This window comes from Camellia sinensis, chromosome 6, assembly GCF_055761805.1.
Source record: "Camellia sinensis isolate YWXY chromosome 6, ASM5576180v1, whole genome shotgun sequence".
Lineage (NCBI taxonomy): Eukaryota > Viridiplantae > Streptophyta > Magnoliopsida > Ericales > Theaceae > Camellia > Camellia sinensis.
The window spans coordinates 129,437,352-129,464,793 of record NC_138966.1 but is presented as its reverse complement, the minus strand read 5'-3'; the positions used below and the strand labels follow the sequence as shown (position 1 = coordinate 129,464,793).

The 27,442-nt window shown below is 42.3% G+C and overlaps 1 pseudogene; it reads right to left on the bottom strand.

The window, feature by feature from the left end:
• The window catches only part of LOC114281429 (sucrose transport protein-like), a 31,588-nt pseudogene extending 6,076 nt beyond the window's left edge, over nucleotides 1-25,512 (bottom strand).
• Nucleotides 25,513-27,442: the final 1,930 nt, after the last annotated feature.

The window sequence follows — 27,442 nt, the reverse complement described above, 5'->3', positions numbered from 1 at the left end:
TAATAAGTAAGATGTAAGACAAATAGTGATGCCACACGCACCCATTATCTTACATATGTATGTTATTTTGAAAAAACATTACATATTACCAAGGTACAATTGGGGGTTTGAAACAAGGAGGAGAATATAATTGGGGGTTTGTAAAAATGTATGGTTTATTTTTAAAAATATAAGTTTTTTTTGGTTAAAGATGCAATAAATTGAATAAGTTATAGTTATCAGATCGACTTAATTTTTTGTATGAATAAAATACACAAAGTATTTAACAAAATGAACGATTCAAATTATTAAAACAGGATTCATGATGAGCCTTATGGACCCAAACAGAGACCACTAATTGGACTTGAGGGATCCTCCTCCTTTAAACAATATGATACTAATAAAAATCTTACCTGTGGTAGGACCCCCAGCAATATTCAAAACTCCCAGAGAAAGACCTATAGGGATTGAAACATTACAAATGTCTTAGAAGAAATCTATGACATTCCAAAAAAAACAAAAAAAATATGGACTGAAAAATGAAGAAGAAGAAGGTCGAAAAGGGTTCAAAAACTTCACCTTGTCCTCCACCAAAGCTGCTACAAAAAATGGATGCCAATGAAATGGGAATGATGTGAGTTATCTGCACAACCACAAAGTAATTATTTTATTTAGATAAAAAATATTTTTATTTTATAAATTAGAGTCTGATCAATCACACCCCGCCATTCTCATTATACCTTTTAAAAAGTACGGTCATAAAACTCGTGTTATGCATGATTTTAAATGATTATTTAAAATTTTATTTTGAAATTAAATGAAAATAACTTTAAAAAATTATGAAATGACAAGATCAAGTAAATTTTAGTTATTTTCATCCCAACTCCACTAACATGATGTTTTCATGTTGTTGTTGATATTTTTGTCATAAGTATTATATAACAAATACAAGTTGTAATTCAGTTAATAATATTAAAGCAAATAAAATTACATATGGTTTCATATATAGATGTGCTATTTAGGGTTGTGATATTATTTTGGACGATCTTTGAGTGATTTGCTTTTGAAAGAAGAGGATTTGTTTCTTTTTTTTTTTTTGAACGGAAAGAGTTACACAAAAAACCTTACAGGTACCCATGAAGGGCATCATTCCTTACAATAACAGAGAGAGCCAAAGGAGGATTGGAGACCCAACTTACGGGGAGGTCATTATGAACACATGCTTGAGCTACCCAATGGGCAGCCCCATTGTTGGTTTTGTGAGTCCATCAAAGCTGAAGGTTGCCCTGACTTACAAGCATGGTTTTAAAAACCGGATCGGACCGGCCGGTTGAACCGTCGACCGATCGGGGTTTTGGTTCGGATATACCCAATAAACCGGTCGAAGCTAAAAGCTGGTGTATTTAAAGAGAACAGGAAAAACCGGCGGTCGAACCGCCGAACCGGTCAACCCGGCGCCGGTTCACTAGGTCATTTAGATGGAAAATTTTGAACTGTTTTAGATATTTTCTATTTTTTTTAATTTTTCTTTCTTTTTTTTTCTTTCTTTCTTATTTTATATATATATATATATATTATATTATATATATAAAAGAAAACTTTAATTGAAAATTCTTTTTCAAGGGTCTCCTCTTGTGAGGAATCCCATTAAGAGGTTGAAATTATTGTGAGAGTCTCTACCTATTTATAAGGAAAAAAATCTTCCAAAAAAACTCAAAAAATCCATGTGGGATTCAATCAAATTTATTGGAAGGAGAATTGAAATTTTGATATCCTTCCAAAATTTTAATTCTTTTTTCAATTAAATTATTTGAATTAAAATCATATGGAGGGAATATTGAATATTTGATTTTCTCTTCCATAATTAAAATTATTAATATTTTAAAATATATTATTATATTTTTTAGTAAAAAAAATATTAGGAGAAATATTTAAGATAATTTAATATGTTATTTTTTTTAATTTTTAATTTTATTACTTATATTTTTATTTAAATATAAATTTAATATATTTATTACGTCACGGTTCAATTCAGTGACCCGTTCACCAGATCACTTTTCCGGTTCGATCACCGGTCCGGTTTTTAAAACATTTTACAAGATGACAGATGTCAAGAAGAATGGTTAGAACTTCCCAGGGAGGAACCTTCTCTAAGACTCCCAGTTTGATCACCTCTTGGTTGTCACTCTCTATGGTAGCATATTCTAGTTGACGAGCAATAGCCAGTTGAGCTGCCAGCCCCATAACCTGAGCTTCTGCTGCAAAGGCTGATGAAGATCGGAACAAAGTAGCAATGCCATCCACTAGTTGCCCCTCGGAGTTTCGGATGAGTACAGCAGCAGAAGCTTTTTCCCCTGTTGATCTGAAGCTAGCATCACAATTTAATTTGAGTTCCCAAATCCAAGGCAGTTGCCAACTCTGGTCCGTATGGCTCTCTGGTGTACGGGAAACATTGCTGGAAGTGGAAACACTGCACTGATCATGCCTCTCGAACCAGGCCCATGTTATTTTGGAGAGCATCTCAGATGGGTTGACTGGGATATGATTAAAAATGAAGTCATTTCGTGCTTTCCAAATGTACCATCAAATGAAAAAAACATGGCTCAACTGCTTGCTTGCTGCTCTATCTTCTTGCTCAGCCGCAATCTAATCCATTGTCCATTGCACAACATTAGTCACCATCCCTTTATCTATGCGAAGATTCAGCATACTGCCAAACCACACTGCTTGAGTCCACGGACAGTTGAACAATACATGTTCTGTCAATTCATCATCCTTCAAGCAGATGGGACAAACACTAGACGGGGAGCAACGGCGTTTCTGTAAATTCAGTTTAGTAGCCAAGGTATTCTTGCACGCTCGCCACCAAAAGTATTTGATTTTCGGAGGGACTTCAACTTTCCAAATGGGCTTCCAGAAATCTTTTGGGATTTGGTACGAGCTAGAGGGATAAGGTTGGGATCCCTCATAGATAGAAGTTTTAACAGCCTAATAACCCGACTTCACTGTGTACTCTCCAGATTTGGAAGGATGCCAAACCAACACATCCTCTCTATCCTCAAAAGAGATAGGAATAGACTGAATGGCTAGGTAATCGGCCCACGGCACTAAATTGTGAAGAATATCCGACCGCCACCGTTTGTGAATTGGGTCAATGACATCTGAGACATATGACACAGAACAGTTTGGAGGAGGCACCGATGAGATCTGACAACTTCTGGTATTGGGTATCCATCTGTCTTTCCAACTTGCCACCAAATACCCTTCTTAAGAAGCTCTCGCCCATGAACTAAACTGTGCCAAGCCCACGAACCTTTGGCTCTACAAGAGGCCTGCATGAAATTTGAGTGTGGAAAGTACAGCCCCTTTAATAAAAGTGCCCAATAGGAGTGAGGGTTTGTGATGCACCGCTAGCCTTCCTTGGCAAGCATGGCCTGATTGAAAGTTGAAAAATCTCTGAAGCCCATGCCCCCATGGAGCTTTGAAGAGCACATGGTTTCCCATGTCGACCAAGGAATGCCCTTATTCATCGGGTTTTCTTTCCATCAAAAGTTACCGATGGCTATGTTAAGTTTATTGCAGAAAGCTTTTGCGAAGGTGAAGCAAGCCATTGCATATGATGGAATGGCCTGTACCATAGCCTTGATCAGAACCTCTCTTCCCGCGTAAGACAGGAGCTTGCTTTTCCACCCTTGCATCTTAGCCACCATTCTGTCCACCAAAAAACCATAGACCTCGGACTTTGATCGACCCCACGAAGATGAAAGTCCCAAATATTTCACATTATGTTTGGTTGGTGGAATTGCCAAGTCCCCACAAATCTGCCCTTTAAACTCATCAGAAGCATTTGCCGAGAAAAAGACCTCAGATTTGTCCAAGTTTATCACTTGCCCCAAAGCATGGCTATATACCTGGAGAATTCGCATCATTTTCAAGCACTCCGAATTACTGGCCTTTAGGAAAAGTAAGACATCATCTGCGAAAAACAAGTGGGACAAAATGGGGCATGTGCGTTTCATCCGTATGCCTAAGAGCTCTTGGGTCCCAATGTTGTTATCAATCAATCTAGACAAAACCTCTGCCACCAAAAGAAATAAATATGGTGGCAGAGGGTCCCCCTGTTTGAGCCCACATGAAGGATTGAAGGAAGCTCTATTCTCACCATTAACACAAATGGTAAAAGAAACTGATGAAACACACTGCATAACCCAGCGCACCCATGTATCGTGAAATCCCAATTTCTCCATAACTGCCTGAAGAAAATCCCACTGAATGTGATCATATGCCTTATTGAAATCTAATTTCAGCGCAAGGTCAACTTGGGTTCCCCTCTTCTTTTTTTTTTTGTTTCAAGTAGTGAAATTTCTCATGTGCCACTAAGATACAATCTTGTATTAGCTGACCTGGGATGAATGCTGCCTGATTTGGAGAGACTATGTAGCGAAGGAAAGACTTGAGCCTTGTTGCCAAAATTTTGGTGATTATCTTCAGCTTAAAATTACAGAGGTGGATGGGGCGGTATTGTGTGAGTTTCTCTAGAGCCACTTTTTTTTGGGATCAACACCAAATTCGTATGATTCCAATATTCTGGCAAAGGATTCCCACTGAAAAACTTTGAATTGCCGAACACACCTTCGGGCCTACAATCTCCCAATGAGTTTGGTAAAAAATACCTTGGAAACCATCTGGCCTTGGTGCCTTAAGAGGGCCCAGTTGAAAGACAACTGTTTTAATCTCGGCCTCTGTTATAGGTCGAATAAGTGTTGTGTTCATCTCCTCAGAAATTTCCCTCGAGACCGGAGAAAGAGGTTTAGAGAAGTTACGAGCGTCAGCTGCCTAAAAAAGGCTCTGGAAATAGGTCAAGAAATGCTCATTGATCTCACCCTCGGCTTGTAATAAAATCCCCCCATCAGTTTTGAGTCTGACTAATTGGTTTCTTTGTCTTCTTTGGGTCACTATAGCATGGAAAAAAGCAGAGTTCTTATCGCCATACTTGAGCCAATTAACCCTTGATCGCTAGTGTTGGTAAATCTCTTCACGGTTTAAAGCCTCTTCCAGCCCTTATTGTAGCTCTTTAATTTTTGCATTTCTGGCATCCAAATAGGGGCAAGCTTGAATAGCCTAGATTTCTACCTTCAATTCCTTGATCTTAAGTCGATTATCCCCAAACCTGGTTTTGCTCCAGGATGACAACTTAAGGCTACATTTATGAAGCTTCTGGGACAGCCGAAGCATAGAAGGCCCTTCAACACCGGCAGCCCAAGATGACCGAATAACCTCAGCACACACTGTGGGTCGTCCATATAGACTCAAATTTAAAAAGGCGCGGCATTTTTTTAGGGGGGAGTTGACAATGTAGTAACAAAGTGCAATGGTCCGAACCTATAAGAACTTCATGGTAGACCTGGGCAAATGGAAACAGTTGCCTCCATTCCACAGTAGCCATAGCTTTGTCTAATCATTCACAAACATTGGCATCCCCACCTTGATTATTGGTCCACGTATATGGGGGCCCTTTAAATTCGAGGTCCATCAACTCACATGCTGCCATGAAAGTTTGAAAATAATGCATCCTGGCGCTATTGCCTCCTCTAGAGCCTTGTTTCTCCCAGGACCACCCTATCTCATTGAAGTCCCCCATGCAGAGTCAAGGATAAACATTAACAGCAGCCTTTGTCTGGAGGGAATTCCAAAACAATTTTCTTTCAGCCCATCGAGGAGGAGCGTACACAAATGTGACTAACCAGTCTATGGTACCATTTGTCGCAACAACACATCTGAACATATTTTGTGACTTTTCTTGAACTTGAAGATCAACTTCATCAGTCCACCACAACGCTAAACCACCTGACAAACCATCGGATTCACATAGGTAGAGTGAGTAAAATGGAGGCGTCTCCGAAGCCTTTCAAGGCAGGATTGCTTATTCTTGGTTTCCATAAGAAAAACTATTGCAGGACGATGGGTTTGACATAACCCTCGGAGGATTTGGATTGTCAGGGGTCGCCCCAACCCCTGACAATTCCAGCTGACAATCAACATTGATCTTGTGGCGCTTTAGGGCTCGTCACCACAGCCCGTTTAGTGAGTTCAGTTTCCATCTTAGGGAGAGTACTGGGGACTTGGGATAGACAATCATCATCAAAATGATTAGGTAGAAAATGAGTACCTGGGCACCCAATGTGGGTGGTAGTCTCACAGGTAACAGCTTGGACAACAATATCCACCAGATTTTGGCTTGTCGAAATAGCATGCTGCTTGCCTTTAGGTCGGCCTCTCTTGGTTATCTTCTTGCGGGCACCAATGTAGAGATCACAAGTGGATGTGCTTGTTACCTTTGAATTGCCAATAGGGGCCTCCAGTAAAGGGAGAGAAGTTCCTACTTTCTGTAGTTTGGTTCGATGGAGATCAAGGTCAGAATCCCCTAATACTTTCCTCTTGAGAGACAGATGCTGCAGTGCCTGAGAAAGACCCCCCTCCAAAACATGGGCTGGGTTCAGAGACCAAATTTCCATCTCTTGATCTATTAATGCTGTGCTTGGTTGGGGAATTTGGGGAGAGATTTGGAAAGAGAAAGGGAAAAGATGCGTGAAACTATGTGAAATATAGGCATGATTTATTCACATTTCACATACCTTTTCTATTTCCCTTTCCAAATCTCTTCCCAAATCCCCCAACCAAACACAGCATAAAAGTTGGGTGTCCATCCCTTTTGAGGCCCCAGAATGGCCTGGACTGTCTGGAGGCTCAGTAACGTAGTAATTGGGCTCCATGGGTAAGCCCACATTCTCCCAATTATTTAAGACTGTGGTAAGGCTGAGGCCCAAATCACAGTTTGGCCCACTTTCGTGAGGATGATCTGAAGAGTCAGAGTAGGTGTTTTGGCCCAAAGTCTCCTTAGAGTTATGCACTAGGCCATCTGTACATGGAGTGTTGGAGTGTAGTTGTCCGTTGTCTAGCGCAGAGGGAATGGGCATGAGTCCACCACGTCGATAATATTCTACAGGTAAACCAGTGCTTCCTGCAATGCCTGTTCTGAGGTCTGGGCCATAACCGGAGGAGACTCCTTGTTCCTTGGAGACGAATTTGTAGGTGTGGCTCTCATGACCCAATCTGCCACAGTCATAACAGAAGTTCGTAAGCTTTTCATATTTGAAAGAGAGCTAGGAATCTATGAGCCCCTGTCCCCGTTGCAACCAAATGCCCCTGGGTAGTGGTTGTTGAGTATCAATCTCCACTCTAATACTTAAGAAACTTCTGTACAGTAACAAACCATCCGTGTGAGCTTCAACTCGGACCAACCTCCCTATTCGATTCCCTAGAATTTCGCCATTCTGTTTAGTGAGCTTCTGAATGGGGAGGCCATGGACTTGCACCCAAATTTGACACCATTTGAAGTCAAGTTCTTCTGCTGAATGCCCCGGTGAAAGAGGTTGTAGGACGAGAAGCCATCCCATCACCGACCAAGGACTGTCGCGCAGAATTCGATGTTTGTCCTTCACCTCACTAAATTGAAACAAGAAAATATTATCATTCCAAGGAGATATAGTGAGGTCCCTACGGATTCGCCAAGCTGCTCAAAGAATAGTGACCACTGCTCATTTGTTTAGGGTTTTGGGGGCCAAAATCTTCCCTATAAGGCACAGATTTGAGAGGTCTTCACTCTCCCCACTTCCTTCCTCCAAAACTAGACCAATCGATTCAGAAGGAAAGAAGTAGGGAGAGGGCAGCTGGGTATGAGAGGCCATGGAAACGACTAGAGAAAAATTAAACAGGTTATGGAAAAAGGAAAACAAAAGAGAGACAGAGGGAGTAAATGAGAGATTCAAGATAGAGACGACAAAAGGAAAGAAAATCTGGAGGAACTAGAAGGGAGGCCATCAGGCCAGAGCTCTCATTTTAGAGAGAGAATATACTGAGGTTAAGTTCATTTTGAAAGAAGAGACTGTTACTCATATAGTCCATAAAATCCATCCATTCTACATTTAGCAAATGGAATGAATTATTGTGCAGTTCCGTATGACTCCAAAAGACCATGTTTTTTTTTTATTCAAAAAAAAAAAAAAAAAAAATTTAGGAGGAGGGGAGGCTATCCCATTCCAGGGCCAGGGAAAGCGTTACGCAATATCGCCCATCAGCAAAGGACTGTCGGCAGCGGGACTCCAAAAGACCATGTTTGAGATAGTCATTTGTACACCCTTGGATGCTAAGCCATCCAAAAGACGAGCTCAACTTTTAGTGGAAAATATGAAATTTCACCCTTATTTGGAAATGATAGGAGCTACCACACTATGTGCTAAAAATGCTCTTTTCCTTGCCCAAAAGCATAAAAATTTTAATTATTTTTCGGTTGCAAAATTGTTTATTATAGAGGTTAAATTAATTTTACTCCCTCATGATTTGAAACTGTAGGATTTTACTCCCTATGATTTAAATATAGTCAAAAAATTCTTATGTTGTTTTAGACTAAAGTGTTATTGTTACTTCTTCCATTTAAACTACATCACACAAACCACTTTTGAGAGTGGGTTTAATTTTCTGAAAAAATTAAGTGAAATTAACACAACAAAAAGACAAGTTTACCCTCATTTCTTCCAAATCTAAAATTATATTAATATGTTAATTAAAATAATTAAGGATTGATCTAAAATATAAAAGATAATTAAGAGTTGATTGAAAATATAATTAAATAAAAATTGAAACAAAGAATTACAATAAATAATTAAGAATTTATAATTAATTATGATTTAATTGAATTAATATAAACATTATAAATTATGGGTATGAGATATGGAAATAGAAAGAAAATAACAAAACATGTATACGGTTTTTGAGAGTATTATGGTCATTTCACATATATAATTAACGGTATTAAAAGATGCATTTTAGTTCAAAATCACATAGGACTTTCTATCTATATTTAAATCATAGGAAAATAAAGTATTGTAACTTCAAATCACTAGAAAATTAAATAAATTTTGCACATATATATAGTGCCCAGTACAAATGTGTAACGACTATTCCACTATTTTCAACAGGGACATAGTGAAAGTGATAATCTATCTTCAATCTTGATAATCTATCTTCAATCTTTTGTTTGTGTACAGGATAAATTAAAGTACCCTATAATTTATTTATTTTTTATCATCAATAATTATTCAAAAAGTCTTTCTATTTCCTCCCTCCCACAAAACACTAAAATGTGTCCAAAACATTTTTATTAAGAGACAGGATTCATATATCCAGTGTGAACTCATCTATTAGCAAATATATGAATATGTGATATTTAAATGATTGTTACTCTGCTGCACTTTTGTAATTACTCTTTGAAATTTGTTTTTAGTTTTTAAAATTACAAATGAGACAATGTCTGACGTATATTAGAATATAAAATTTGAAGTGTGTTCATAAATAAATGGAGTACAAATAATATTTTTTAATTTAAATTTATAAAATTTGGAGACCCTCTGTTTATTTATATGACATGATTGTAATGTCTTAACCATAGTGATTAACTGTTGCATGATGAAAAATGACCAAAAAAATAAATATATATATATATGATTAACTGTTCCAAATGAGCCGAACTGTGATGTTAAATTGCTTTTTGAAATCACTTTCAGCGATTCATGTAAATATGAGAAAAGTTAGGGATCATACAAAAATTTTCATGAAAATCAACCTGAAAGATTTATGATATTTGGATTATCTTGATTAGTATGTGGTGCTTCATTCCAACTGTAATCCAAGAGTCACAAAACTTTCATGAAAAAATTTCATGATACCTACCATTGTTGTGTAAATATATATGAAACAATAAAACATACCGCTTGAGCAATCCCCATCACCGCGAAGACAGAGAGAGTTGCCGCCTTGAGACCAGCTGCGGGGGTAATCGCACCACCACTCGCCACCGTGTGCTGCCGAGTCGTCTCTGCAACTTTAGTGATACACACCGTCATCGCCAAGCAAACCGCCATCAAAAGGTTAGCACAACCCTACACCCTGTTCCCGTCCTAGGCTCCGCGCACCACTAGCATCACCGCCACCACCGTCACCCCCGCCACTGCCGCCATCAGCATCAGCCCCAACGACCTTGCGCTCACTCCACTACTATACAACTTCCCCCCTACCACCCCACCGTACACCTCCCTCCCCACCCACCCAATCAGTGTCATACATCTTGAACCCAAACCATGCAGTCGAGTTCAAGCTCATCACCAACAATAGGAACCACATGGACCTCGGAAACTCCTTTAACGCACTCAATAATTCCCCCCAAAACGGCACCGCTTTGTCCTTCTTCTCCTCCGAGAACCTCGAGATTGGATTTTCACTCACAGCGCTGAGTGCGATTATGGTTAGAATGAGTAATAGAGTGATTGAGATTAAGAAACAGGTTTTGAGGAGAGGGTAATTTATATATAAATTGAGCCGAACTAGGTAATGGGCCATTCTGTGGGCCATGGTGAGAAGGGTTGAGTAAAAGAGCCTTGTAGTTAGTCCAGTCTGAAGGAGCTTGGTGGTTAGCTCGGTCACCACGGTTGGCGCGGTAACAGTTAGCTCAGTCATACTATGTTAGGGCTGAAGTATGTTGAGCTTTCCTCAGAACCTTGCTATTGGTTAGCTCGGTCCAAGCTCATTGTGGATAGCACGGTTTCAGACAACCCATTTGGAATGTCAGCCGAGGTACATGAGCAGTGAAAGGAAGAACTAAGCTAGTTGGAGCTCGGTCTAGTCAGCGGCTTTAGCGTGGCCATGTTATCTCGGTCGTATTGACATCCAACTGTGGTAAAACCATCTCACTTGGTTTAAGCAGTAAGGGGGGTGTTGAGGGATAAGCATTATCTTTCAAGAATGTGATTCCTATGAGGACTCTACATGGAGGAGTAAGAGTCCTACTAGGATTGTGCCACACGGAACCTATAAAAGCTCATAAGATCACCTATGGAGAGGTAACACAACTTTGATTCTCGAATACACAGAGCTTTTGTCTATTTGTCTATTTTGCTGACTTAGACATCAGAGAGGTATCCGGCACACACTCGCCGGCTAGCTCACGTTTGTGTTTTCAGGGAGTAAAGCGACGTCGGAGGAGCGCAGACTTGATCAACAGGATTATACGAGAAGGTTTATTTCTTTCCCGTACAATTGGCGCCGTCTGTGGGAATATCAGAGAAAGAACAAATCTTGATCAAGTTTCCCTCGCTAGTTGAATGGCGCTCAACGAAGATTTGCCGCAATCCGCCATCGACAGACAAATCCCAGAGGGGGGCAGGAGGCACGAAGGATTGCCCTCTATCCCTCCCATGGCGAACTTAGAGCCCCAGCGACAGAATCCCCGGAGGGATGCAAGGAGAAGGCGGAACAACAGCTCCCGTCGCTCTCGCTCACAAAGTCCTGAAAGGTAAAGGCGAAGAATCGACCCTCAAGCTCTGGAGGATCGCGTAAAAGAGCAAGATGAACTAATAAAGAAGATAGCGGCGGACATGGAGGTCATGAAGCGCCAGATCAAGGGAAAAGGAGTGCCAACAGGAGAGGGGCCCAAAGGCAATACGCCTCCTCGCCACTCAGAAAATCGTGGTAGACATACCACGCCATCGCAAGCAGAGAGTAGGAGCCTCAGGACAAGCGACACTCAATCAAGAACTTCCAGAACTCGTTACTCCAGGTCTGAGAGAATGAAATCATTGAGGTCATACACTGAGGGAAGTACCTATCAGCCCTCACATATGCACCAGATATCGTCCAGACAAACGGAGTTGCCTAGATTGTCCGACTTACGGACTGTGCTTGAAGAAAGGGCACGACGAAAGGAGGATGCCAGGGCACGCGACCCACACAGAGTTTCAGCCCTTCAGTGGTTGGCTCCTCGGACGCATAGAAGCGTCGAGGTTAGAATGCCAATACCGCATCTTGCCTATGAACCAACAGATAAAGCATTGGCAAGACTACATAGCTCGCCGTTCGTTCTGGCGATTGAGAACGCACCATTACCCTCAGGCTTCATCCAGCCTAAATTTACCACGTACGAAAGGAAAACAAACCCTTACATGCACTTAAGCCACTTTTGCCAGGTCATGGCAGTATACCGGCGGAACGAAGCTTTGATGTGCATCCTATTCCCATCCAGCCTTGACGACCTAGGTTTAACCTGGTTCGAAAGGCTACCAGAAGGTAGCATAGCCTCCTGGGCGCAATTAGCGGAGGCGTTTGTAACAAGGTTCAGAACGAACACCAAGACGCCAGTGGAGATTGATCAGCTACTCTCTATTGATATGGGCGACAAGGAAACATTGAGATCCTACAACAGTCACTACAGGGAGACATTCAACCAGATAGGGGAATGCCCCACCAATCTCGCCATCGCACAATACAAAAGAGGACTTCTAGTCAGAAACAGATTGAGAGATTCAATTACAATGACTCCACCCCTCACGATGGAAGCCTTGATGGAGAGAGTGCACCAACATATTCGGGTGGAGGAGGATGGCGCCCGTGCCAAGGCAAAATCTGGTGCAACAGCAACACCAGATAAGAAGACTACGGCAAAAATCAACACGGTAGAACGCTCAAGCAAGAATGGACGAGGCAGACGAACAACGAAGATGACCGAGATAAAAAATGGTTGAGAGTCCGCACTGCCATTACCACGGTATTCAAGAAACCAATCTACCGAATTCTCAGCAAGATACGCGATGAACCTTTCACTAAATGGCTAGCTAAATTGGGAGAGGCACAGAAGGACTACGACGAAAGATCTCGGTGCACCTTCCATAAAGAAAAGGGGCACCGCACTAAAAACTGCACGCCGTTGAGACAGCATCTGGGGGAATTAGTGGCCGCTAGTCACCTGGACCGGTACATAGAGGGAGGGACGCAGCCAGCCCCCCAAAACCACGATCACCTAGACGGAACACCGATTGACGCCCCACCTCAAGGCGTAATAAACGTAATACATGGGGTATTTGAGCCTGAGTGAGAATGTGAGCTCAAGGGCATGATAAAGAAGGATGAGCACTTAAGGGAGGTATTGAGTGCACAGCCCACCATTAAAAGGGAAAAACAGAGGCCACAAACGTTATGTCTTTTTCAAACAGAGACTTGGCAAGGATATATTGCCCTCACAATGATGCACTGGTCGTCACTCTCCGCGTCAAGGATTACGACGTCAAGCGAATTTGATCGATCAAGGGAGCTCATGTGAGATAATGTACTACGAAACTTTCAAACAATTGAAACTGGAAGACAAAGACTTGGCACCTGCCGTATCTCCCTTGATCGGATTCAACTCAATGCCAGAGTGGCCAGTCGGCAAGATAATCCTCCCAGTCAGAGCAGGAAGCATGACTAAACAAGTGGAATTCTGGGTATTAAAAGTCCCTTCCACTTACAACATAATTTTGGGGAGAACATGGCTGCACGCCATGCGATCGGTAGCGTCAACCTACCATCAAGTAATGCGGTTCCCCAACGAAGCTGGAATAATTGAAGAGGTCTACGGAGATCAAATTATGTCCAAGCAATGCTTCGTCATGGTAAATGGCAGCCGAGCTGCCAGGGGGTTTGTTCAGATGGTGGAAAAGCCCGAGAGTAATGAATTGTTTGTAGATGTTGGCAAAGCCGCTGAACAAAGGCCAGTGGAAGACTTGGTACAGGAAAGCATAGATGAAAAGAACCCGGATAAGTTTTTTTTACTTAGCTCATCTATGTCCAACACTGAGAGAATTGAGATCATGGAATTCTTGACCTCCAATATCGAAGTGTTTGTCTGGACGCCGTATGACATCCCTGGCATTGACCCAAGCTTCATCTGTCACCAACTGAATGTCCATCCAACTGCCAGACCAATCATACAGCGCACTCGCAGATCGGCACTCCACCATGCCGAAATAGTGACGGAAGAAGTAGAAAACCTGCTAGAAGCAAGAGCTATCAGAGAGGTGCACTACCCTAGATGGATCTCTAATACAGTAATGGTACCTAAAAAGAATGGAAAATGGCGTGTCTGTGTGGACTACAAAACAGTCAACAAGGCATGCCCAAAGGATAGCTTCTCTCTACCACGGATAGACCAACTGATAGATCTGATGGCAGGACACAACCGTCTTAGCTTTCTTGATGCGTACAGAGGGTACCATCAGATCGCCATATATGAGCCAGACCAGGAGGTTACAGGCTTGTTTGGTTTGTTTTTGGGAGAGTTGTTTTTGAAAAAAAAACTTGGGGAGAGAGTTTAGAAATTTTTTTGGTTTGTTTGGTTGTATATTTTGGGAGACTTATTTTTTTGGGAGTTTGGGATGATTTGATATTTTGGGAGAATTTGAGTAGATGTGTGTGAGAGAAAAAGTGATTGAGAATGAGAGAGGAGAGAGAAAAAGTGATTGATTGATGTGTAAGAGAGAGAAAGTGATTTTGGAAATTTTTTGAGAAAAACTCAAACCAAACAATTTTTTAGAATTTTTTTTCTAAAACTCATCTCCAAAATGCAAACCAAACATACCATACATCTTTTACGACGCCAAGAGGACTATATTGTTACAAGGTCATGCCCTTTGGCCTTAAGAACGCAGGGGCAACATTCCAACGGAAGGTCACCAAGATGTTCGAACCATTGTTAGGCAGAACAATGGAGGCCTACATTGACGACATGGTGGTCAAGAGCAAGACTAAGAATGACCACCTCAGAGACCTAGGTGAGATGTTTCAGATCCTAAAGAAGCACAAACTACGCCTTAATGCATCCAAGTGTGCGTTCGGCGTAGGATCTAGCAAGTTCCTAGGCTTCCTGGTGACCAACCGAGGTATAGAAGTAGACCCCTCTCAAATCAAAGCAATTTAGGAACTAGAGAGACCCAACTCTGTTAAAGAAGTACAACATCTCACCGGAATGGCAGCCGCGCAAAACCGGTTCATAAGTCGGTCGTTAGACAGATGTCGACCATTTTTTCAAGCATTAAAGGCCAAGTTTGAGTGGGATGAAGAATGCGACCCTACCCTTGAAAGTTTGAAAGAATACATGTCTTCTCTACCACTGCTAGCGACCCCAATACCTGGAGAAGAACTATTTTTGTACCTAACAGTTTTGCAGCACGCAATCAGCGCAGTGTTGGTCCGAGCGGAAAGAATCCACCATCTGCCTATCTTCTATGTCAGCAAGACATTGCTGGGCGCGGAAACCAGGTACTTACCATTGGAAAAATTGGCCTTAGCCTTGATGATGGCGTCAAAGAAATTGTTGCATTACTTCCATGCCCACACAATAATCATCCTCATAGCTTTTCCATTAAAAGCTCTGTTTGAGAGGGCAAACTTTTCTGGACAAGTCTTGAAGTGGGCAGTCGAGTTGGGACAGTTCGACATCAAGTTCCAACCCAGAACCGCCATAAAAGCCCAAGCCTTGGCAGACTTTGTCGCAGAATTCACCCCAGGAAGTCATCATATCTGCCCAGTCGACCTGACTGATACTACCAAACTAGGGTTAGAAGTTGTCACGACCCAAACCCGGCCCTATGGGTTTAGCACCGTAACCGGCCAGTAATCCGAGATTACCAAAGGCCTGCTGAACAGTAATACAGTGAAACAGAGTACAGGGCCTGGCGGAAGCCAATACAGTAAATAAATAGTGTCCATTGAGCTGTGACAGTCTGTATGCAAAAAGGCTTTTCATACATTATACAAAAACAGTACAGAACAGTATACACAATATTCACATCCACTTAACTAGGGACTCAACCCCACATAACAGTACAGAAAACATTCCGTCTGTACAACACAGTATACAAAATTAACAGTCACACAGTACAGGGACCTAATCCCTGTATAACAGTACAGTAAACAGTCAGTCTATACAAAACAGTGAAACAGTACAAAAAAAGGGGAAATTCTAAAACACCCCTAAGCCTTAACAGGTGGGCTCGGAACCTCGCAGTGAGGCACATAGGCTGGCTTGACAAAACTGGAGTTACCCTGACGCTCCTAGCTCCGATCTGGTGCCTGTACACCTACATATATATATGAGCAGTGAGCCAAAGCCCAGTGAATAACACAATATGTAAAGAGGTTAAGAATGAATGTCCTTACAGTATGAAAACAGTTCATTTCAATCAGTCATTCAGTTGTTCAGTACAGTAAACAGTCATATGTGGTACATCCATTAGCATAACAGTAACAGTAGGTCTTAAAAGACCGAACAGTAATGATGGCCATCAGTCAGTAAACAGTAGTGGTTCCACAAGGAAACCGACAGAGATCTCTGTGACAGTAACAGTAACAGTAAACCGTAGATACTAAGGATGCCACAGTACAGTTCAGAAATAAAGGACATACATTCATTCAGTAAATAATACCAGTTCAGTAAACAGTTCAGTTCAGTATCCAGAAGATAATCAGTTGAACATATCTTTACACAATTGTTACTCACAGAGTTCTGGGCTACAGTATGCTAGAGCGTGTCTCCCTAGTCGCCAACCCTACACAGTTAACAGATTGAACACACACTAAGCTACACAGTTGGGAAATCTCATAACTTAATCCCTAATTTGCCTTGGTGTGTTCTACAATGATATCCTCATCAAGGTGCCTTAAACTAGGCCTAAGAATGCCTAGGATGGGATGAGGATGCAAAAATACACTTAGAAAACATTTCGCAAAGTTTGCTGAAAATAGGAGCCTCGCTCGAGCGAGACTTTCTACGCTCGAGCGTAAGTCCAAAATCAAAGGCTTCGCTCGAGCGAGGAATCCTTCGCTCGAGCGGTCTGCAAAACAGTAAAAGTACTGGATGCTGAAATTTTACGCGCGATGGTCGCTCGATGGTCGCTCGAGCGGAGCCCTGGACAAAGGTGCTCGCTCGAGCGGGGAATCCTTCGCTCGAGCGAGGAAGCCAAATCTGGAATTTCCAGATTTGCCTCCCAAGCTCAAACCAAGCATTCAACCACTCCAAACTCGACCTCTTGGGCCCAAATTCTGGAAAACATCATTAAATTCAATGTATAACAAGTTTCAAAGCTCAATTTATGAATTCAAGCCCCAAAGGTGAGTCAATTAGAACCATATTCAAACCCATTTTCAAGAATATGAAGAACATGCAAACATGCAAGGATTTAAACCAAATCAAAGCTTCAAAGCTTGTTCAAATGAGCTCATTCTTTTCAAAACAAGATGAAAACATGGTCTACTCTTACAACATGGACATGCATGTAACCATTTACCATGAATTCAACTCAAAACTCATTAATTCAACCATGCATGCAAGAAATGAGCTTCAATTCACCATTAATGACCCAAAACATGACTTAGTTCTACAATGAAGCATGAACCATGCAAGAACTAGTTCAATAGCATCAATAAGAAGATAAGATCCTTACCTAGAGCTTGAATTAGAAGACTAGGAGCTCAAATATGCAATCTATACTTCAATTCCTTCAATTCTCCAAGCAAAACCCAAGGTAGAATTCAATTCCTCTCACTCTCTCTCCTCTCTTCCCTCTTGGTCGGCAATGAGAAGGAAAATGGCTGAGGAAATGTTGTTCTTGGCTCAAGTATGTGTGTGAGATAGTGGCCCACTCAATGGCAAAACGGTAATTAAGTCCAACTCTTCAATTGGCTTATTTTAATCTAATTTAATCATACCTAATCAATTTTCAGATACTTATACCATAAAATCACATTAAATATGAGGGTCACGTAACATCAATCGGTTTCTAGTTCGGCCGCCGATAAGGCCTTCAAATAGCAGTTTAAACATATAAACATGAACAGATAATCAGACAATCAAACAGATAGAATGCAATTAACTAACATATACTCAGTCAATTCAGTTTCAACTTCAGTCAGTCGGTTCAGTATTTCATTCAGTTCGATTATCAGTTAGTTATCAGTCATTATCAGCTTCGTTTAACAGTAATCGGTGATTAACGGTAATCAATCGGTCATAAATCAGTAAACAGTACGAGGGTTGTTACAGAAGTTGACGCCGGAATAGCGCAACCCTTGGTGCAGGATACCCAGTTAGACCCTAAGGCAGACCAGAGTAAAGTAAGGGAGGAAGAAGCAAACCACGCTATACCAAACCAAGACTCACCAACAAATAACGACTTGGTACAATTAGATAGCGAGGGGCAAACAGCAAGCATGGACCTCAAAGAAAGCACCAACAACACTCTTGATCCCAAGGCATCATCCGATCCCTCCACTTGCTGGAAACTGTTCGTTGGAGAGATATGGAAGCTCTTCGTGGATGGAGCGTCCAACAGGCACGGTGCAGGACTAGGCATAGTCCTCATCTCACCAGATGGCCTAGTGATGGAGCAAGCAGTCAACCTTGGCTTCCCAGCATCGAACAACGAAACAAAATATGAAGCACTTCTGGCGAACTTAAAATTAGCATCCTACATAAAAGGCACCGAGCTAATGGTTTACAGTGACTCACAGCTGGTGGTAAACCAAATTTCAGGTGACTACGAGGCAAAGGACGAGAAGATGGCTAAGTACCAAGAGTTAGTCAGAAAAGAGATCAAGAAATTTGAAGTAGTACAGATAGAGCAGATCGGCAGGGAAGAAAATAGTAGGGTGGACGAACTAGTAGGCTTTGCTTCAATGGCAGATACATCCGTTCCACATCCGTTACTGATTGACTACTTACCAAGACCAAGCATTGAAGAACCTGAAGTAGAAGAAGTATGTTGCGCCAAACTAGGCCCTTCATGGATGGATCCCATCATAGCATTCTTAAAAGATAGCGTCCTACCGAAAGAGAAGAAAGAGGCCAACAAAATAAGAGCAAAGTCGCAGCGATTTTGGCTCTCCCCATCAATGGCCTTATACAAGAAATCCTTCACAGGACCTTACCTAAAGTGTGTCTATCCCCGCAAAGTTGAAGCGTTCTTGTTCGAGATACACGCAGGCGTATGCGGAAGCCACCAAGGAGGAAGATCATTAGCTTACAGAGCCATTTCGCAAGGATATTGGTGGCCATACATGCAAGTAGATTCTGAGAAGTATGTCAAGAAGTGCGAGAAATGCCAGAAGTTTGCACACCAAATACATCAACCAGCCAGAGAGCTTCTACCTTTAACTAGTCCATGGCCCTTTGCAATGTGGGGCTTGGACATAGTAGGACCACTTCCAACGGCACCCGGCAACAAAAAGTTCTTTCTCGCAGCAACAGATACTTCACAAAGTGGGTGGAGGCAGAAGCACTAGCATCAATAAAAGAGAAAGATGTAAAGAAGTTCGTCTGGCAATATTTTATCACTCGGTTTGGCATACCGAAAGCTCTGATATCTGACAACAGCACTCAATTTGACGGTAAAATTTTCAGAGGCTTCTGTGAAGAATACAAGATAGAGTTCTACAATTCTACACCAGCATACCCCCAAGCGAATGGCCAGGCGGAAGCATCAAAGAAAGTCGTCTTGGATGGACTAAAGAAAAGATTAAAGAAAGCAAAAGGCAAGTGGGCGGAGGAGCTCCCCCATGTTTTATGGGCTTACCGAACCACACCACGACGATCAACTAGCGAAACACCATTTTCCTTGGCCTATGGCATGGAAGCAGTAATACCACTGGAAGTTGGCCTCCCCACCATCAGAAGCAAAAATTTTGATCCAGACTTAAATAGAGAAGCCATAGCATTGGAGCTCGACCTTGCAGAAGAAAAAAGAGAAAGAGCACCGGTTCATATTGCTTCATACCAGCAAGAGTTATCCATAAAGTATAACATGACAGTGCATCCAAGGCAATTCAAGATTGGAGATTGGGTACTGCGCAAAGTAATGGGAAACACCGTGATACCCAGAGATGGCAAGTTGGGGCCCAATTGGGAAGGACCTTACAAAGTGGTCGGATTAGCAAGAAAATGGGCATACCACTTGGAAGATGAGGACAGCAAAGCCATTCCCAGGCCATGGAACACTGCCAATCTCAAACTATTTTATTTTTAGCTTTTCCTCTAAGTATTTATAATTTTTTTTTCTTTCTCAATAAAACAAATAGCTCATTTTCAGCATAGTTGTTTCATTCTGTAAAAGATTGTTTTAGTAAGTTAGGGGCATTGTAAGCATAGCTGGCCAGAATAACCAACTTTGCACCCCTCCTAAGCCCATGATAAGGATCCAGGCTGCAAGACGTTTGGTCGGAATAAGCAAACACTTTACTTTGAGTTGATAGGAATAACCAACTTAAAGGTTGGCTGAAATAACCAACACCCCTCCTAAGTCCAGGATAAGGACCCAGGCTACAAGACGTTTGGTCGGAATAACCAAACACTTTACTCTGAGTTGGCAGGAATAACCAACTTAAAGGTTGGCTGGAATAACCAACGCCCCTCCTAAGCCCAGGATAAGGATCTAGGTTGCAGGACGCTTGGTCAGAATAACCAAGCACCTTACTCTAAGTTGGCAGGAATAACCAACTTAGAGGTTGGCTAGAATAACCAACACTTATTATTCTTCAACCAAGCTGAGGATCAAGGCTGAAGAATGGTTGTCTGGAAAAATCAACACTTAGCACTCCTCAGCCGAGGTAAGGAGCAAGGCTGAAAGAATGATTGGCTGGATAAACCAACTTTTGTTACTCCTCGGCCGAGATAAAGAGCAAGGCTGAAAGAATGATTGGCTAAATAAACCAACTTTTGTTACTCTTCAACCGAGGTAAGGAGCGAGGCTTGTTATAAATCTTCAGCCAAAGTAAAGACCTAGGCTAAAGAGGTTGGCTGGCATGGTAAGAGGTATCTAGATTAAGACCGAGATAAGTATCTCGGCTGGAAACTGCTATACTTCATTCTGACTACAGTTAGAAAGAAAAACATATGCATGAATGTAAACTGAGATAACAGTTGAAAAACAAAAGAAGCTTTCATTGAAGATTCAAATCAAGTACAAAGGAGGGGCCTCAGCCTGGTTACATTTTTTTTTTCCAAAAGCAAAAAGAAGACAAGTACAGAATCAAGCAAAAAGATCATCTAAGTCAGCATCAAGAACAATCCGGTCTTCACCCAGGGGTAGCTCGGTTGTGGCAAGCACCCCTTGGTTAGGCTCGATTGAAAGCACCGCATCAGTAGGCAAATGTGGGATGGAGACCTCTGGAGTGGGGGAGGTAGACTGGCGACCGGGCTAAGTGTTGTCTTCTAGAGCCTCATCCTCATCCTCTAGAAATTTTTGCTGAATGGCAGCAGCATACTCCGTCATAGAGCTTGGTATGAAATATGGAGGAAGATTGAAGACCTCGGTCTCAGGTCCATGACCGAGCTGCGCCACAGCCCCCCTCCACCCGCATTTGAAGAACAGATCCTTCGCAGTCTCGCACTGCTTGATGTACAAGGCTTCGCCACTTTGAAACCGCGGTTCTCCGCATCCTCCAGCTTCTTCTCAAGTTTGGTTATTTCGGCATTCTTTTTCCCTTCAAGCTTGGCCAGCTCATGCAAATATTTTTCTTTTATCACGGCTGTAGCCTTTTGTTTGTCCGCCTCAGCCGAGCTAACAAGACCGGTCAGACGACCATTCTCGGTTCGTAGCTCGGCTATCTACTTCCTGGCCTCTTCTAGCTCGGCAGTTTTTTCAGTTACCTCTGTCATAGCCTGCCTTGTTGTTTTCCGAAGTTCCAACACTCGCTTGTGAGCGATATGGTTCTTCTGTATGGCCTATAAAAGGATGGAAAGAAACTTTTTAAGTACGACCGAGCAGAAAGTTGTAAGAATTTGAAAGACAAGCAAATGAGCTACTTACCAGCACCATGGATTTTGTGGACGAGCGAAGGGCCTTTAGCTCGGTTAGGTGGTCGTGGTGCTCCATGTCAGGTGGAAGGCAAACGCTCTTGGCCAGATTGAATGCCATTAGGTGGTCCTTTTCAGTAACCACTAAATCAGTGTCCCGTATAGCACTGTTCTGAAAAGTGATCTTTGGAGCCCACTTAGAAGAGCTAGCTCGGTCAGAGCGCTCCTGTTGTGGGCTCGGTGAAGGGCTTGGTGGAGGGATGGTATCTTCTTCATCAACAAGGCGTGGCTCGGTTGTGGAAGTCCGAGCACACTTGCTTAGACGAGATGATGAGGGCTGAGCGGTTAGTAAGGCCACCACGGTCTCTTGTGGTTGACTTGTTGGTGGTATCTCAGCCTGGTTTGTTTCGGTTAGAAGGGCCCTCACTGCTCTTTTCTTGGCCATTTCTTGTTCGGCAGTTAGTGGGATGAGATTGATTTGGGGCAAGGATGGATCTGGCTCTGGCGAAGGTTCAAGGAGGAAATCGGTCACTCTAGTCTTCCTGTGGCCGCTATATCGGTAGGTCAGTTCGAAATTCAGTAGCTCGGCCCAGCCTCTGTTTGGATAGCGGAGTGCGACTCTAAGAACATTCAAGTTGGGGTAGCTGTATTGGGACTTAAGAAAGTTCAAATCTGTATGAAGGAAGACAACAGTTAATTCGGTTCATAAAGTGAAAACCAAGGTAAAGAAAAGCATGCAATAAAGCCGAGGTAACCCTACCTGCTACACCCTTGTCCCAATTTATTCTGTGACCAGGAATCTGGGCTTGATGGTCCTTAAAGTTCTCAGATACCCAGAAGAAATCATCATCATTCACATTTTTATCCGGGGTATCCTTTATTATTTTTTCACGCCGGCGCCTTATTCTTAAATAGTAAACCCAGCCATCTTCGGCCGATCTTATGGAGTATTGATGGAAGAGCTCGGCTAGACCGAGATTAAGGCCAACCCGGCGGTTTAGCTCGGCAATGCCGTTTATTATACGATAAGAATTGGTGGAAAATTGGGTAGGGCAGAGCTTGGTTTGTCTAAGAAATTCATAAAGAAGGGGTTGTACAGGGAATCGCAGACCACACTCTACGATGGAAATAACATTAAAAGGGACAAAGCCTTGTTTTCCCCGGGGAATGGTGTCTAGTTCGGCTAGTGAAAGGTGGACATCATCCGAAATTTGGTAGTCCTTACGGAATTCGGCTATGGCCTCTGGTGAGTTTACTAAAAACCTATATTTACCCATTGATTGTTAAATTATCAATAAATTAGCTGAAGGATTAGCTCGGTCAAGAAAAGGCGCCTAGTAGCTCGGTTGAGCAATCAGAGGAGTGCCTGGCCAACCTAGTCAGAGTTTGCAAAGTAAAAAAGAACGGTATTAAGCACAGATCGTGGAACCGTGCTACAAGAAATATAGGCAAGATAAATAAAGTCCTAGCTCGGTTACATGGACTTAGCTTGGTTTAAGCAAAGGGCTTTAGCTCGGTCGAGCCATTGGGGCAGCAATCTTAGTTCGGTTTGGACTAAGGGAGCGGGTTTCCTAATATTAGGCTTGGTCGATGGTTGAGGCTTTCTAGTGCGGCATTGTGCAAACCTAATCTAATTCGCTAGCTCGGCTAAGTAAAGCAAAAGGTTCTTAGACCTACTTGAAACAGCAAGTGTTCATGAAATCTTAGCTCGGTTGTTCAGTTTTGCTAAGGTATGCACCTGTTACAAACTACTTCCTAGTCCGGTTGGAGTATGATTTCAAATCTAAGACGTCACAGTTCAGTTTTCTCACAAAATCAGTAGTGGTGGGTATCATTCAAGTGGTGGGTATCATTCAAGTTGTTCTTACTCGTTTTAGAGAAAAATTATTTTAAAAAAAGTGTTGTGGGAAAGCACATATAGTACATGTAAACTATTCAAACAGAAAGCAAAAAGGGATTAAGTTACTTACAGATTGAAGAAGGAAGGATGTGGTTCTGAAACTGCGAAGGAGATGTCAAAAATGCAAGCTTCGCAGGTGCAAGAGTGGCAGCAATGGAGGTTCGAGCAAGAAAAAGAGAAGATGAAAAAGTGCAAGTGAAACGGTTTTTAGTATAAAGATTTGTTTTGTAAAAATTGAAGGAAAAAAGGCGGGACTATTCAAAATTCACGAGGTACGAGGGCGGCGTGACAGCTATGATGAACCAATAAGATTTTGCCACATGTCCAGGGAATATAAACCGATTCAGTAACAGCGGCTGAAAAGGCATTTTGAACAGACTAATTGATAGCACGGTATGGGTTTAGCTCGGTTGGAAGGCTGAAGATTTTCTTAGCTCGGCAGGTAGCAGGTAATCCCTATCATGCTACGCAGATGGAATTAAGGGGCAATTGAGTGGGTAATTTATATATAAATTGAGCCGAACTAGGTAATGGGCCATTCTGTGGGCCACGGTGAGAAGGGCCGAGTAAAAGGGCCTTGTGGTTAGTCCGGTCCGAAGGAGCTTGGTGGTTAGCTCGGTGGCCATGGTTGGCGCGGTAATAGTTAGCTCGGTCGTACTATGTTAGGGCCGAAGTATGTTGAGCTTTCCTTAGAACCTTGCTATTGGTTAGCTCGGTCCAAGCTCATTGTGGATAGCACGGTTTCAGACAACCCAGTTGGAATGTCAGTCGAGGTACACGCGCAGTGAAAGGAAGAACCTACCTAGTTGGAGCTCGGTCTAGTCTGCGGCTTTAGCGTAGCCATGTTATCGCGGTCGTATTGACATCCAACCGTGGAAAAACCATCTCACTTGGTTTAAGCAGTGAGGGGGGTGTTAAGGGATAAGCATTATCTTTCAAGAATGTGATTCCTAGGAAGACTCTACATGGAGGAGTAAGAATCCTACTAGGATTGTGTCACACGGAACCTATAAAAGCTCATAACATCACCTATGGAGAGGTAACACAACTTTGATTCTTGAATACACAGAGATTTTGTCTATTTGTCTATTTTGCTAACTTAGGCATCGGAGAGGTATCCGGCACACACCCGCCGGCTAGCTCACGTTTGTGTTTTCAGGGAGTAAAGCGACGTCGTACGGAGGAGTGTAGACTTGATCAACAGGATTATACGAGAAGGTTTATTTCTTTCCCGTATAGCACAGTACACATTACAGGCCTGTGTTGAGGTGAAGAGGAGGAGGCGGTAGGGCTTCGAGTACGATCCGGCGGCGTAACCGAGGACCTGGCCAACGACGGTGAAAAAGGCGAAGAATGCGCTGGCTTTTCGAGTTTTGCGCTGGTCGCCGTCGGAGAGGTCGGCAAGGAAGGCACGACAAGGGTCCATGAGGAGGTTGTTGCCGACGTCCAGGATCTAGAATCCAACCACAAAGATGGTGATGGCACGGGGCTTGGCGGCCCCGGAATCAAGGCGGTCACCAGAGAGGTGGCCGAGGTCGGCGACGAAGCCGATGAGGATGACGGAGAGCGTGACGAGAGCGGTGGTAGCTGCAATGAATGGGTGGCGGCAGCCAAATTTGGAGGAGCAGCAGTCGCTGTAGAAGCCGGCGAGAGGTTGCACCACAAGGCCGGAGATGGGGCCGCAGAGCCATATGTAGGATGCCCATTTGTGTGGGATGCCTAGAAGCTGGACGTATGGTGTGAGGAGAGAGAATTGCAAAGTCCAACTGAACTGAACCCTGGCTCCTATTGAGGCCACCACCACCACCTTCCACAGATGCGCTTGATGCGGTGGTTGGGGTAGTTGTTGTTGTTGGAGTTGGAGTTGGAGTTGGAGTTGGAGTTGGAGTTGGAGAGGCGAAGGGTGTTTACCATTTTCCATATTTGTTACTCTTTGTATACAACAAAACACTCTCTCTAAGAGTCTCTAAACTACAAAGAGCTGATAAGTCTCCGTGCTTTTGGATGGCCTCTTATAAAAGATTTTGAAGTACGGCAATAGGACCAATGTTGGTCTAACGACGAGGAATTGACGTAGATGCATTATTTATTTATTGAGAAAAAATTGGGGGTTTTAAATTAACAGTTTTACTAATTTTAATTGGTTTCTAAATTTTATGTGATGTGATGTAATATTTTGATTTTAATTTTTTTTAATTTTTTACATTATTAATATTCTTTTAGAACTCCTAAATTAAAAAAATATATTATTTATGTTATTTTTTATTTATTTTTTTTAACATTACGTAGATGCATTTGAGATACAAATTTCTGAGTCACCAATCATTGTAGCACACAACACCAAGTCGGGATCCTCGGCCGCAATGGACTTTCCTGTCGCGTCTCCCTACCGTCCTCTAAAACTACATCGTTTTGAATTTTTTTTTTCTTTATAGGACCGAAGAATCCTTATGTTGTTGTCGTGTCTCAGTCAGTGCTTTTTTGGAATCTTTTTGAGGGATTTAAGAAATTTTTTTTTATCAATATAGGGAAGAGTGTCAGTGAGAGTTATGTCTCTATAATTTTTATTTGTATCTTATCATTCATGTATTTGTAATTTTTTTTTTCAATACCCATCTACAAGTAATTTTTCCAATCTTTTTCCATAATTTGAATGTTTATATTTTAAAGTTTATTGAGTAAATTATGAAAAAAATTAAATTGATCAAACATTTATAATTTTGCAACAAAATATATTTATTTTTTAAGAAATAAAAAATTAGCATGATCTTAATAATTTATTTAAAATAATTAGAAAATGATTATAGGATTAAAAAATTTTAATTAACTTAATTTTTTTATATAAATGATATACTTTGACAAACTGTACAATACAAATAATTCAAATTAACGGAAAAAAAACTTAGGAAAAGCCCACACTGTGGCATAACAGGCTATTGTGACTTTAGTCACAGAGGATCCCTAATCCTACAGGATCTATCTTGTTGGGGATCGGGGATCCTGCCCAAGACCTTCCAAAAATTATTCCAAGCAGAAAAACACACCCGCAATCAAGAAGACACCATATTTAACGTGATTCGGCCTCAATGCCTACGTCCACTGGAGAGTAGCCGGTTATCACTATAATAATTGAGAGATTACAGAAAGATTACAATAGAGGAGGAGCTCACACTCTCCTCACTCACCCACTCACCCGTCTCCCTTGCTCACACCGAGAGAGACGGTCTCTCCGCCTCACATCTCTCACTCACTCTTGTTTGCTCTCTCTCAATTAACTCTTCTATCACCCTCTCCATTTATACACAATAAGATGGAGGTGGAGAGGCTGGCCTTGCACATGGCCAGCTTGTCTTGTGCGTTGGCTTCACATGGAGCACATGGAGAAGAGATCACCCTTACATGGGGTGATAGATATCCAACAAATCACCCCTTCAACCCATGTGAGGTGATCCATAACACACATTGCTGCTAATCTTGTCACGCCCAGAATTCAACATAGTTCCCATCTCTTCACTGAGATGCCTGCATCCCCTGAAGCTAGAGATAATACACCAGAGATACAAGAGGAGGAGGGAATCCTATATCCTCAACTCAACTCACACCACTCTCTGATTTGGAGAAAGCCTCTGCTCCTATCTCCCGCAGATCTCTTCCACACTTCCTGTCTCGAATGTCTTCACTTGCTATGTTTGAACTTGCGTAACCAAGATATCTGAGACCCCCTGATTGGATGTCCTGCACCCCCTGCTAGGATGCCCTTGACTATCATGCATTACCTCGTAGGACCAGTCATTGGAGCAATAGAAAACTCGTCGTTTATCCCATCAACGTCCTCAGTTTTCTTTGCTCGA